General features: G+C 43.4%; 1 protein-coding gene across 2 annotated transcripts in view; it reads left to right on the top strand.

Annotated features, from left to right (window-relative positions):
- The first annotated feature begins 5,165 nt into the window (after positions 1–5,165).
- The window catches only part of thrab (thyroid hormone receptor alpha b), a 151,426-nt gene continuing 141,975 nt past the window's right edge, over positions 5,166–14,616 (top strand). For both annotated transcript variants that reach the window (XM_084343034.1, XM_084343033.1), the window contains exon 1: positions 5,166–5,600. The gene's annotated coding sequence lies outside the window, so the exon portion shown is untranslated. The remainder of the gene's footprint in view (positions 5,601–14,616) is intronic.

The raw sequence follows: 14,616 nt of genomic DNA, 5'->3' as shown, positions 1-14,616 counted from the left end.
GTACAGCCAGACGACGACTTACAACCCTGGTAATAGAGCAAGAAGTTTATTTATTGAACACATTTCTTTGCAAGGGTGCTTTACAGAACAGCAAAGAAAAGCAAATTCAAATTTAACTGCGTTGACACGAGGCTAATTAAAAATCACAGGCGAGCATGAGTCTTCGTAGTGTTTCTAATGCATCGCAGGGTATTATCAGAGCTCGCAGACAGCTGATAGAAAATAACAACCAATGCCAAATCAACGAATCTCTTTGACACTTGAGACAGATTGTGTTGATATTCTCCTTTGACCAAATTTTAATTTCTAGGCTCAGCAATGGTGGCGATTGGTGAACCCAAAATCCAGTGCCAGATGCTACTTCCATATTTTCCACCAGTCTGTGGTGGGAATATATTCCTATAGAAGGGCCATTATCCATCTGTCCATCCTCGCGTCCATCCCGCTCTGTAGGCCAGATGTCCCCTTTCCATTCGCTGTAGGAGTAACGTTCACTTGGACGACTCTGCAGTTTATGGCTTGCGTCCGGTGCCAACGCTCAGTGCCAACGTGGGAATTAGAGTGACATTTGTAAAACGCTGCCAAAAGTAATGTTGGAGTGGTGGATGGGCGTATTAATTAATATGCTTGATGGCACACTTGAGCCCACGGTTTGCAGCATCAGCTTGTTTCTTAATATCAAAAACCTTGAAGGTGGTTTTGTCCTAACCACGATCGAGCTGCCTAAATTTAGAGAATACGTTTGGATTTTTAGTCGCAGTGTGGCTGAAGTGACGGTGATGTCGGACAGTCAGTACATTTTGGACGGATTGTTTGGAAATTCATGGTTCCCAGATTAGATTATGTGTCCTGGTGACTTTGGTGATCCTCTGATCTTTCTTCATGCTTAACCATGAGGAGAGGAGAGGAAGGAGGAGGAGGAGGAGGAGAATAAGGAATAAGGTGGTGGAGGAGGAGGAGGAGGAGGAGAAGGAGAAGAACAAGGAGGGGAAGAATAAGCAGGAAGAGGAGGAGAAGGAGAATAAGGTGGTGGAGGTGGAGGAGAATAAGTAGGAAGAGGAGAAGAAGAAGAAGGAAGAGGAGGAGAAGGAGAATAAAGAGGAGAAGAAGGAGGAGGAGAAAAGGGAGGAGGAGAATAAAGAGGAGAAGGGGGAGGAAAATAAGGTGGTGGTGGAGGAGGAGAATAAAGAGGAGAAGGAGGAGGAGAAAAAGGAGGAGGAGGATGGGGAGAAGAAGAAGAAGGACAAGGATGAGAAGAAGAATGAGGAGGAGGATGGGAAGAAGGAGGATCAGAATAAGCAGGAAGAGGAGGGGAAGAAGAATGAAGAGAAGAAGAAGAAGAAGAAGAAGACAAAGAAGAAAAATGAAGAGAAGAAGAAGACAAAAAAGAAGGAGAAGAAGAAGAAGAAGGAAAAAACAAAGAAGAAGAAGAAGTAGAAGAATCACCACTATTGGGGACACTGACGGGAGAATGAATCTAACACACACACACTGACAGTGACAACAGTGAGGCAGAAAGGCCTTCGCCCGTTCAGATATCAAACCCAGGACCTTCTAGCTGTGACGTCACAGCGTTTACCTCTCAGCCGATGATCTGCTGCCACTGGATGTTCTGCCATTAAACGTGGTTGGTTGCTATCTCACTCTCACACTGGAGCAAGCTCTCACAGTACTCTGACACAGATGGTCCAGATCTTCCCACTGTTTTTTGCAAGAAGCCCTTCAGGGTATATCTGATTTTCTCAAGTCTGAGGTAATGCACAGTGTCTCTGTGAAATCTCTGGACATGTCTCTTATTTTTTATTAGACTTTATCAGTGGACGGACTTCATAGAAGAGGCCGTTACTGGAAATCGAAGAGGAAATGAAACGGCACCGGCATGTAATTGAGCAGCAACTTCCTGTATCAAGATATTTTATACACTCCCATATAATGAAACGTCCAGGCCTAGTACAGGCACACACACACACACTCACTCTCACTCTCACACACACATACATATATCGATAATGCTTTCAGAGGAGCAGCAGGAATATTCTGCGTGTGTGCAGCTGCAGCAGCATTTGCACTTAAAATAAACCTTTATTCTCTCCCACCTCCTCCACTCCTGCAATTGAAAAACATCAAATGTAAATGTCACACCGCCAGGCACTCAGCGCGACGAGATCGTGTCACCTGCAGCTGGTGACTTGCTGCATATTTGCCTGGTAGATTAGTGACAGAAATATCTGACTGCTGGAAGGCTTCAGTCAGCATACATTTGCTCAGCACAGAGGAAGGGGGACATCGTTTGAATCGGAGCTGAAGCCATCCCATTGAATAATATTTTATGAGCCCTGCCCGCACTAAAGCTGGACTCCCTAAAAAAAAAAAAAATGGATGTGACGGCATGAATAAAAAAAAGGCTTTCATTTTGCCGTACGCTGACAGATCCTGGATGTTTTCAGGATGCCGTCGTCGGCGTGCGGCCTATTTGAAGCAATTATGGTAATTTTGTTGTTGAAAAGAAGGTTTCTGTTTTTCCAGCTGTTGCTTCGATCAGAATAAATGGAAAGCATTATCTCTCAAATTTGAAAGGAATGCAGATGTGATCATGAGGAAGAGTATTATCCACTTCTGTTTATCTGTCTATACATCCGTAGATTTGTTGGTGGCTGTTAAATAAAGTGGAATAGATGCACAGGAAGGAAAACAAAGCTCATTTAGAGTGATCGGAGTGAGCCCTGATCCACTCTGCTGGTGTTCGTTCTGCGATAACGATCACCACTTTGCACAGTTTCGCTCACAGACTGCATTTGAAATCAATGGTAAATGCTAATTGCCACAAATTCAGTTTCGTTATCAAAACACAGAGTGAAATTTATGGTAATTTATGCGGTTTTCTTTACATTAAGTGTCAGAAGTCACACAAATGTTCATCCAAGAATGTGGCTCTAAAAAAAAATAAATCAATGTTAGTGCTGGTGGTAATGATTATTATCATAACTGATTAATCTGTGGGGGGTTTATTTGGGTGAGTTGTTTGGTTTACAAACTTTCAGTGTCTGCAGAGCTGCTGTAACAGCTGGTCGGCTGTCACAAAGTCAGATGTAAACACATTTGGCAATTGATTAGCTGTTAAAGGGAGAGAAGGCCAAACATTTGCTGGTTCCAGCTTCTCAAATGTAATGAGAAAAATCCTTGTTAGTCTCTGATTTAAGGCTTTATAAATAGAATTTGGGGCCCAGGATGTAGAGCAATCGTCCAGTAATTGGAAAGGTTGCTGGTTCGGATCCACGACTCCTCCAGATGCATGTGGAAGTGTCCTTGAGCAAGATACTGAACCCCAAATTGCTCCTGATGAACAGTTGGTACCTCACATGGCAGCCTCTGCCATCAGAGTATGAATGGGTCAATGTGACAAGTGCTGTAATGCAACTTACCAATATCTGAGGCTCTGTGGACAAAACAAGCAACGCAAAGATGAAACCTTTTGTTATTCTGCACCAATTTAAAGACATTTTAACCACTAAACTGATGAAACAAAACATTGATAGATTGAAAATTACATGTTGAATGAAATCATTCAAATTGCATTGTCTGTCCTCCAGAAAACCCTTACACAAGACCCTGGCACTGGGACATGTTTAGCATTTTTGCTTGACAAATGACCTAAATGATGAATTTAGAATAAAAACTGTTGTTAATTTCCTGCCAATTGACTTATTGACTCATTATTTCAGCAGTAATCAGTATAAGAATGGATGACCACGTCGAATCATGAGGGATCTAAAAACTGAATTATCATTATTATCATCAATATTATTATATATCATACTATAATGTATATCTATGTGTTGTTATTCTGTTTATTAGCCTATAGCAGATACCATATATACACTACTGTGTATGGATATGCAATAAAAGTCAAATGAAGTGTGTCGCATTATATTTGGGGACCAGAAATGTTAACAAAACACAAAATTCAAATAGTGATATTGCGATTATTTTGACAGATATCGCGATATAATTCACAATAATTATGGATTCTCAGTGCTGCATCGTAGGCAGCTGGACGTGTTTCAGTTCCTTGAAGACGTCTCCTCTCTCGTCCAAGAGGCTCCTTCAGTTCTGACTACCTGGAGGGGAGCTGCAGGGTTTTAACCTCTGTGTGGGAGTGTCCTTACAGAGTCGTTATGGACACGTGAGCTCTGAGGGCCACTTGTGGGTTGTTGACTTGACCGGCCTTCATGTGGGTTGCAAAGGCTAGGTGAGCCCAGGTGTGAATGGTTGTTAAGCTGTCTGGGGAGGTAACTCAGTACTGCATTGTAGGTGTAATAATTATGGATGATTACATTTTACACAAAAACTAGTAAAAGCATGAAGACGTGGCATTTTTCTCCCTGTCTCGGCCAAACAAATGGGTTTTATTACATCTGGAGAACAATCTTCTCTGCAGCGCTACAACATGTCATTAAAACACTGTTTTGTGACACATTTGACCTTTTATAATAAAATAATTGTCATATTGCAATTTCGATTATTTTGCGATTAATTGTGCAGCCGTATATATTTATTAACATCAGTATCTACTGCCACCGTGCACAATCCAGGTCAAACTTTGTGCACTACTGGGCAGTTTTCACCTGCTTTAACATCAATCACACTCTATTCATATTTATATTCACACTCTAGATAGACAGATAAATAACTTTATTAATCCCTGAAGGGAAATTAGGTTATCATATCAAAATACAAGGACAAATATAGAAACAATCAAATACTTAAGTAGCTATGAGATAAAATAAGATAGGTGGTAATAGGATAAAATAAAATACTGAGGTAGAAGAGAAAAGGTATGGTGTCCATCAGCACGTGTGTAATGTATCTACCTTATACAAGGTGGACTAATCTCACCTTTCCCAAAGGGAGGAGGAGGAGGAGGAGGGAGGAGGCGCAGTGAGGATGAGGTCAATAAATAAGGAAAGCAGGAGAGTCGTTCCGCATTTCAGTGCCAACATGTGTGAGTGTGTACAGTGCGTGCTTTACAGTGGTGGTCCTGTAGAGAGCGGTAGATAGTTTTAATAAGTGGTCACACAGCCCCGGCAGCGCTGCCTTCACTGTACTGTACATAAGCGGAGGGAGGAGCGAGTCGTGTAGTATTTCTTTTTTGGTTCTTTCCCTCCCTGTCGCTGCAGCCCGTCCAAAAAACGCTCCTGGAAGAGACCAGCAAAAAGAAAAAAGAAAAAGGGGAGCAAACAAAACGACTCATTTCCACGCTTGGACACAAATCGTAGGACGTAGGGGAGGAAAATAATAAGAAAAGAAAAAGAAAAAAAAAAACCAGGGGGGAGAATCCGCCTTGTGAGAGGAGGGAAGAGAGCGGAGAGGACCGAGCAGCTTTGAGCGGAGCACCGGGCTCGGAGTGAGGCTGGTCGGGGGGGGACGTGGAGCCACTCAGCGCCGCCGCGACACTTGTGCAGAAACCCGGAGGAGGAGGAGGAGGAGGAGGAGGAGGAGACCCCCGCTGACTTTTCTCCCGCTTCATTTCCTGCCTGATGCCCTGATATCCCAAGAACCGAGCTGGTGTCCGGGGACCGCGTGGGGGGCTCGATCCGACGGTGAGTGTCGTTATCGGGGCTGGGAAAGGGGGGGGAAGCCGATAGCGTGGTGGTGGTGGTGGTGGTTGCATGCAGTTGTTTGGCGGAGCTAGCTTCAGTAGCCTGGTTTGACAGATCAGATCAGATCGGCAGCCAAGGTACACACACACAGACACACACACACGCACACGCACACACGGTGGTACTGTACTGCCGGGCTGCAGCCGTACCGACACTATTGTTGTTGACGTTTGGGTCTTGGTGCTTGTTGTCAATGGATCGGGCCGGATATGGGTGCACACAGGGCCGTGGTGCATGTGTGATAGTGGGTCATGTGTGTGCACCACACAGGCCCCGAACTTGGGTTTTTTTTTTTTTTTTTCTCATGCCTTGCTGCACTCTGGGGCGCGCGCATTGGTCCAATCGCGCATGCACACGTGCACACGAGATAGACTGATCGATAGAAAGCTCACTATCAGCTATAACACAGCCCCTGGTCGTCCTGCAGGGAGCTCCCTTCCTTCTCACTCCTGCAGGAGTGACTTTTTAAAAAAGAAAACGTGTTTATAACAGTGATCCAAAATAAACATGCAGTGATAACACATGTGATTGCTCACCTCTCTCTCTGTGCCACACTGACATGTGTGATGATCATTAACGCTCATATTATTCATGCCCTTTTCTTGAAAATGCAGCTAATGGTTGTGTATGACGGTGCATGTGATGCTCACACGCTGGCGTTTAAGAGTTGATTAGTCCATTTCACATGTCTGAGCGTCATGGTTTGTGTTGCTGCAGCGCAGATGATCGGTTCTGATTCCTTCTCACTTCTTGATATTTATCAGAAATTCAACCAGTATCAAGAACAGGCTGTTCTTACGGAGGCACAATGTGCATTTCATTAGAGGCTGTCAGGGTCCGGGGGTATTAAATTACCACAGATGTGCCCAGTGCAGCTCAAAAACAGTGTGTTGTGCTTGAACTGAAAATGCCCTGAGTGACTGCTGCCATCCCACTCCTCAGACCCATGTGAGAGTTCCCAGTAACAAAAATGACCCCAGAGCAAGCAGATCATCAGTACAGTGGTGACAGTTTGTTTAATGCGTCTGCAGATGTTTGTGTACGTGGGGCCCCTTCATCACCGCTGTAATAATTGAATCGCCCTGTGTAACCACTCTGCTCGGAGCCCCTTTTTATTTTTCAGGGGGTCTCGTTTCTCGCTCGCACTCATTTCCCACTGTAGTATCTCGCTCTGTGCTGGTGGGAAGTGACAGTCTGAAAGCTGTGTGTGCTTGCAGTTGAATCCATCGAGCTGGCAACGGAGGCATCTCCTCTGGCACACTGAGGGCTTTATCCTGAAAGTGGATCAACATGGTAACCAGTGAGAATTTCCAGCAATTTCTGACTCTTGGATGTCTAAATCATGAGGCTGGGGCTTATTTTTACAGTATGAAGTCCAAAAATACTCAATCTCACACACGTCTGGGAGATTGCGCGCACCTTGATTAATAAGTAATGTGTAATAATGTCATTATTATGTAAATTTATCCTGATAAACCACTGCAGAGTCCTGGGATTTGACACAAAAACGAGCTCAGACAAAAGCTAATTTATGTCCGATCAGCTGGTTTTGGCCCCAGATGCCCACTGTTCATTAATCATTAGCCGTCACCATCGGTTTAAATCGCTGTGCTCTTTCTCCGGGTTGATTATTAGCTCCCGAGACCAATCCGCTGTTCGAGATTTCGTCTAAGAATAGGATTTTTTTAAACAGACTTAATGTGGACAAACATATGTAAATAAAGAATAACACTCGTGGAAACAAATGCAGAAACTCTTTGAATCGTTCAGTCGACGTTTTCTCCAAAATCTTCCCACTCTTTTCCTTTTATTTTGAACATTTTTTTCCATGCATAGAAGGGAAATACTGGCTCCGCTCCCAACCGAGTGATGTAACAGTGTTGTACATGAGAGAGCACACACAGAGGCTGTGGTGGGTGTAGCCCCATGTGACCTGGTCTATATCTTCTCTCCTTCTCTTCTCTCGGCTCTTCTCTTCCCTGCATGGCTGGGGCTCCTTCAGGGGGCCCAGAGGTGACCTTCTTCAGTCCCTCCCAGCAGCGAGCACCCCAGTGGGCCTCTCTTTTTGTGACCCTGTTTCTGTCTGTCTTTCTTCCTGGCCTCCTCCTCCTCCTCCTCCTCCTCCTCCTCCCTCCTCCTCTCTCTCTCTTCATCTACTCCCATCCCCTCCTATTCCCCCGTGGTGGGGCAGCAGCGCTTAATGCTTAGAAACATAGAGCGTTCACTTATATAACCTTGGCTGTGCAGCTGATGTCCTGGTCTGTATCTGCTGTATAATGATGTCAGAGCTGTCTAGAGAGGCAGAGGGCATGCTGGGTAGGCCAATATGTCAAGAGCTATTCCTGAGCCGAGCCTGGTGAGAGGGGGGGGGTGATGATCCTCGGATTTGCCTCCCCATTTCCTCCCTTTTTTGTCACTTAGGATGATGATGGAGGCTAAATGGAGGCCGACGGAGATACAGTTGATTAGATGTTCGTGTTTTTTTTGTCAGTCAGCTTTAATGAAACACGCGCGCATGATGCATCTAAGTTAAAGGAATGTCCTGGACATGGCAGTAATTGTCCCGAGGGAGCAGCTACACATTGTTTGCCCATATGTCAAGCCGAATACCTCGAGTCTCCACGACTCCCCCGATTTAGATTTATCTGCCGTTTTTTTTCAAACACACCTATTGGTAGATCGGCGGATAATTAAAGGTCAGAGAAGGTGACATATTTGCAGCTGATTAGCGTCGCACGTGAGGCTTGTTTGATGTCGCCTTTCCCCCCATGAATGCACACGCCCGAGACGACAATGGAAGGACATGCTTGTTATTCTTGTGCCTTTACGTTCTGTCTGACCTCAGTTGACTGTTGCTCATCTTATAGAAGCCGGGGCCCCAAGGCGCTTAACCGCGTTGTCTGCGTTGTTCTATATGACTAATTAGATTATGCCACCCATATGCTATGGACTTGTAGGTTGGGTCATAGGATCTATTCAGCCAGGGCGGACGCAGCCAACCTCAAAATGCCATCTGATCATCACGGGTTCCTGCACTGGAACTGGGTTAATGGATTTTGCGGCGGCGTTAAATATAGCTTGTGTTTACCAGCGTAATGTATTTAGAAGCTCGTTGTAAACAAAGCCATCTTTTATCAAAAGCATTTGTATAGAAACATTTGATCCCGCTTATAAAATAAATCGGCCTCTTTATGCACGAAAAGCTCGTTCAGTATGACCAACATTAGGCGCCTTTGTCTGTACAGGCCTATAGATCATCGCGCATGCCTATTGATAGAGTCCGGGCACAAATGAAATCATGATGATCTGCTGATTTGGGTGAGCTAGTCACTGCCTCGCAGCTCCGACAGCTCTCTGCTGCTCACAAAACTTCCTCTTGTGCCACAAAAATCCAGGTCTGAGCAACAAGTGACAGCAAACTTGAGCTGTTTCAGTGTTTTCAGATGCTTCAATTTGGAAATGTTATCAGTTAATGCACATTTTCGAGTTATAATTAAATTTTCTAATGTTGTAAGTTTGTTGGTAGACTTGAGACAAGCAGGTTAGCGGACGGCACACTAGGATTTATTGCAGAATAAGTACATTTAGAGTGATCGACGCAGCTTATAACTCTTACTTTATATTCATGTTTGATATTTTCTATACTTTATGTTTATATTGCATGTTTAAATGTACAGTGCATGCTTATATTTTATATTTATTCCTTTCTGTAGCTTGGTACAGCACACTGCATCTTGTTGCATGTATACAATGACAATAAAGGTATCTTATTATATAGTATCCAACGATGGCATCTATCTATCTATCTATCTATCTATCTATCTATCTATCTATCTATCTATGTCAATATAATTTAATAAACACCGTAATAAGAACTCGTGTATCCTCCGTCCTCTGTGCCCTGAAGGAAACTCCGTTGCCATTTCCTGCAGTAATATCTGGCACGCAGAGTAATGACCGTGTCCTCGCTGGCAATTCAAACCTCATTAGCCCGAGAAGAATGAGGCTAACCTTTCTGTGTGATGTCGTGGCTGCCTTGTGTAGCTGCATTGAGAGGCCCGTGCAGCTCCACCACTGATAAGCATGCTGTCATGGTGAACACGACAAGAGATTATCAGTGCATTCTGCACACAGACCACTTGGGGTCCTGCTGTCTTTGAGATACTGTAACCCCCCCCACCCCACATCCCACCCTGACACACAAACACACTTGTAGTCACATGACGTCAGATGTCAGCCAAGTTTGTGGCTTCTTCTCACTGTTGTGTTTTTTGTTGCCCCTCCCTTCAGTCCCTTCTGAGTGAGTTCGCTTTCGTTTTCAGTAGTTTCTGTTGAGCAGGGGTTTCCATGCCTGGCTCCCCCCATGTCTTTTTTATCTCTCTGAACTATTGTTTCTCTCTGCTGCTCTCTGTCTCGAGCCTCTGCTTCAAAAGCTTCTCAAATCACAAGGGAAAGTGACCGTTTTTGCAAAAATGGCCTTTGTGAGAGAGGAGCGAGGCTGTTTTTTTTTTACACAGCCGCACTGCTCACTTATTAACACCAGTCAGCTTGGCTCTGCCCGGGTACAACTGGGGCCACTCACAACTGGCTTTTCATCAACGGGAATACTTGGCACCGAGGGCCCGTGAGGTTTATTTTTGCCAGGGTGAAGCGGAGCACTTTACGAGGAGGAGTCCATCCCACATTCGCTGGCACTGAACTGCGTCCGCTCGAGAGAGAGAGAGAGAGAGAGAGAGAGAGAGAGCTGCTTCAATTTATTCAGTGGGATAAAAATTAAGTCACTACACATTTGCAGACATATTAAACAAACCAGTTCCCAAGACAATAAAGTGGCCACTCTTTTCTACTGTGTCGTAAACACTGAGTCGTTGTGGCGCACGGAGGGATTCCCTTCATGTGGATTTGAGATTAAACTGGCAGTAACAGTTTCAGTATCCGCGCCCCCGGGGCAGATGATAATCAGTTTATAATCAGAGTTCCCGAGAGGAATTAACGTGTGATTACGACTCAGTTTGTGTGTTGGCGTTAAAGAAGTGGAACTGATAATAGGAATTGTAAAAAAAAGTAATTGGGGTTTACTTTGGATTGATAATTGTTTTGCTTTGACTGATGCAGTGGTAGATAATGTGTTTGTATGCTGGATATACCTGTAAATAGGCAAACAATACAAGATTGTTTTCGTCATTATTTATCTGCAGACATTTCTCAATTAATTGATTAATCGCTTGGGCTATAAGATGTCCAAAAATGGTGAAAAATGCCCATCATGTGGGTAAATGGATTAATTGTCAACTTTAAAATGAATTGCCTAACTATTTTGATAATCAATTAATCGCTTTAAGCCATTTTCAAGAAAATAACACCCAGATTTTTTGATTTCAGCTTCGTAAATATGAATATTTTCTATTTTCTTGAGTCCTCTAAGGCTTCTAAGTCACCTCAAGCAACATTGTATGGACCAAACAACTAATCGGTTGATCGAGAAAATGATCGACACATTTATCAACCACAATTACAAGTTCCAAGAAGCTACGGTGCCTTCCTTTAAGTTGTTTTGTCCAAACAAACAGCCGAAAACCCCCAAATATCCAATTTACAGTGGAATAAAACAGAGAAAAGCAACAAGTCCTCAAAATAGAGGAGCTGGAGCCAGATAATGTTTGGACTTTTCACCAGAAGAATTTGATAATGGTTCAGCAATAGTATGTACAGTACAATGTTTTTTCTGTGCTGTGTGTATATATAGTACACAAATTACATCACCACAATCAACCGCCTCCCAGACGTAGAGGACAATACGGTTGGTGGCCCCTGATGATGAAGACAGTTTAATGCATGTGATAAGAGGCAGAAGAACCGATCTGTGATGCTGCTTTCTCTTTGGAAATGAACCATGCTTCAACATATTAATCTGCTGAGGTAATGAATAACTCTGAGCAAAGATGCTTATAAAACCCCACAATTAGAATTTTTTGGCCGAGACCCAAGTTCCACTATGGCTCCTCTGCTCTTCCCGACATGTATATAGGTCAGCGCTGCATTTACTGTCGGGAAAAAAAAAAGCAGCGAGTGCAGAATAATTTGACCTTTTTTTTCATATCCCATCAGAGTGAGGTTAATGCTCTTTACTCGATGCTCTTGCAAATGAAACTGTAGCTGGATTTTTTTTGGTAAACAACGCTATTGTATGTCTTGAATGCCCCTGAATTAGAAGCTGGATAAATCATTGGCAATGCAAAAGAAAAGGCCGGAGTTTTTATTGCTCCCTGTTTTGTAATCTGTCATGCTCGAGGAAACTTGGATGGAGTCGTTCCAACGCCTGACGGTTTGGCAAGCTTCTGCAAAAACTCCACCTCTTGATCATTGTGTAGTTTCTAAATTCAAACTGTGGTTAAGGCCTCCACATATGTACCAGTCACCTAAAGTACATTTGCTACTGAATAGCTGCGTAATTAGGAGACTAAAAATAAAGACCTCTTGGCCTTCAGAATAGAGACATGTAGGTTTTCATTAGGGGCCATGACTTTTCACTCCAGACAGTGTGGCATTACAAGTGTCAGGGGTGAATGAGGCTGTTATACAGTACATGTTGTGCAGCAGCAGACCCCCACAGCCCTGAACTCTGTTAGGCCCCCTGCAACAACGCCGCCCACCACGGTCCTAATTTCTTCACTTGAAATGATTTCAAACTGGATATTAGTCAACTATTTATTATATATAAGTGGTTAAAGTACTGGATGCACAATATTTGTTATCATACACTTGATTTGTCATTACAAGAGTGCAGACTTTACTTTTGATTCAAGCAAACAAAACTGTTTATCCATTAGGCTACTTTTATTATTTATACATTTCGACAATCTGTTTCAACCATTTATCCATAAGTTTATCAAAGTATCCCAACTGTTTTTTTGTTTTTTTGCTTCTCGGCGATGGACCTGCTCCAGAGTAGAGTCAACCCACCTCCAAGTGGGCCGCGATGACGTCTCGCTACTGCAGCCAGCCCCTAACAAGCACCCGTCTCCCCCTAAAATTGATACTCAACTCACGTCTGTGCAGGAAACCTGAGAGGAAGACGTTTTAAACTCAGACGTTCAGCCTATCCATTAGTTTTAGTTTTCGACTTTTTAAAGTTTTACCTCGCCAATTCAGCAGTTTATCTATTGTTGTTTATCTATTGTTGTAGCTAACTATTGCCAACATACAACATCGACTTAATCGCAGCACCAGGGCTATTCAGTTGATTCAATATATGAATATTCCCCTTTAATCAAATAGTAAATGCTGTTGTATAAAATGAGGTGAGCTCCATGCTCCCCCTGACAACTGCAGAAGTACTCCTTGAGGTACAGACACCCCTGGTTGGAAATCACTTTTCTGCTATAAAATAACAGAACAAGTACGCTATCTCTTAATAGAATATAGTTGTACTGGTAATACGTTGTTTAATTAGCCATTATAAGGTAATTCAAGCCCAGGGATTATGCTTTCAAGCCTAATATGAAGGTTTTAATACGTTCAGTTATGACAAGCCTCTTCTTTCTAGCTGTTATTGCACACCGCTCTCCTATTAATTTACAGCAAGCTGCTTCCTCAGTTGGCGAATGCCCCAGATTTTGGTCACATGTTTGGTTTTCACAGTGGTCGAGTCACAGCCCGGTCTGACTGGATGCAACAGGAGTGTGTGTAAGATGTTCCCCCCCGGCTGAAGCAGACTTTGGTTTATGTTATGACTGTCTGTGAGGTGAAAGATCACCTCGGAGTTTAGTTGGGCTTCCGTGAAGTGTGACTGACGGTGACCCACTCTTCACCGAGCCAAGCCGTTTTACTGCTTACCAAGCACTTTTTCTGTTTGAGGAAAATGTTCCCGTTTCTGACATCACATTCAAGCTGGGATCATCTTTACGCCAATGACTCTTTTTCCTTCCTGCGATTATTTTGAGCCAATTGCTTCGGAGTGAAATTGGCCACTTGTCGAGTCAACTCAGTACATCTGTTTTTCACACAACTGCTGCCAGCCTACTGTGTGAGATGCCTTCAGTCCAATCCAATAATCGAACAATGATAGCGGCGGAAATCGTCTTGCCATTACATGACAGCTGCGGGTGGGTACGCTGTGGTTTGTGCAGGGCCGTGATGGTAACAGGAAACACGAGTCACCTGCATCAACAGTTTGTTTGATGCTGCGATGCCAAAGCTACTTGTGATGACACTTTCCTCTCTTTTGTTATCTCGAGTTCCTGCACACTCACACATTGGCGCACTTGTCACTTGAGACTTCTCACTTCATTGCGGGTAACACAAATTTTTAGCTTTTAGCACGTGATTCTGAACACATTGTTCGCCTGCAAGATCTTGCTAGGAAAGGGCAAAGTTACCTTTTTGTTTCAGCCAAAACAGCTCTGCAAGCTTCACTTACTGATGCTCGCTCTCCGTGTGGATGCAACCTTTTAAACCTGTAATCACAAACTCATGCCGCGCAGCCTCGCCAAGCTCAAACCCAAATGTGAGCATCTGATGCTTTTCTTTATCAGATTGGAGAGTAAACTGAATATTTTCTGGGTTTGTTTGGAACGTTTCTGACATTTTACAGGCAATAAAAAAGCAGATTAATCAATAAAAATAATCAGTCGCAGCCTTAATACTGTCAGACAGAGTAGAATAAGATGACTTTTCCAAACTTAAAGGGAAGATAAATAGGTAAAACCTATTAGGGGATTAATTCATTGAATTTGCCGCTGTTTGTGCTATATTATGTAATATTGTTGACAAAAACGCATGTAATTCAAATGTCAGTGGTTATTTTTAAACCAGGCGTCACACTAGTTTGAATCATTTGAATTCTTGCGTCGGAGAGATATTCCTATGATTGATGTGAGAGGTGTGCACCGGATCGCTGAAAGGGAAATGTGTTCGGCTCTTAGGTGTGGAACTGGCAAATAATCAAACAAAAGCT

This window comes from Pagrus pagrus, assembly GCF_965226575.1.
Source record: "Pagrus pagrus genome assembly, chromosome: 21".
Classification (NCBI taxonomy): domain Eukaryota; kingdom Metazoa; phylum Chordata; class Actinopteri; order Spariformes; family Sparidae; genus Pagrus; species Pagrus pagrus.
The sequence above is the reverse complement of the archived record's forward strand: the minus strand, read 5'-3'. Positions and strand labels throughout refer to the sequence as shown.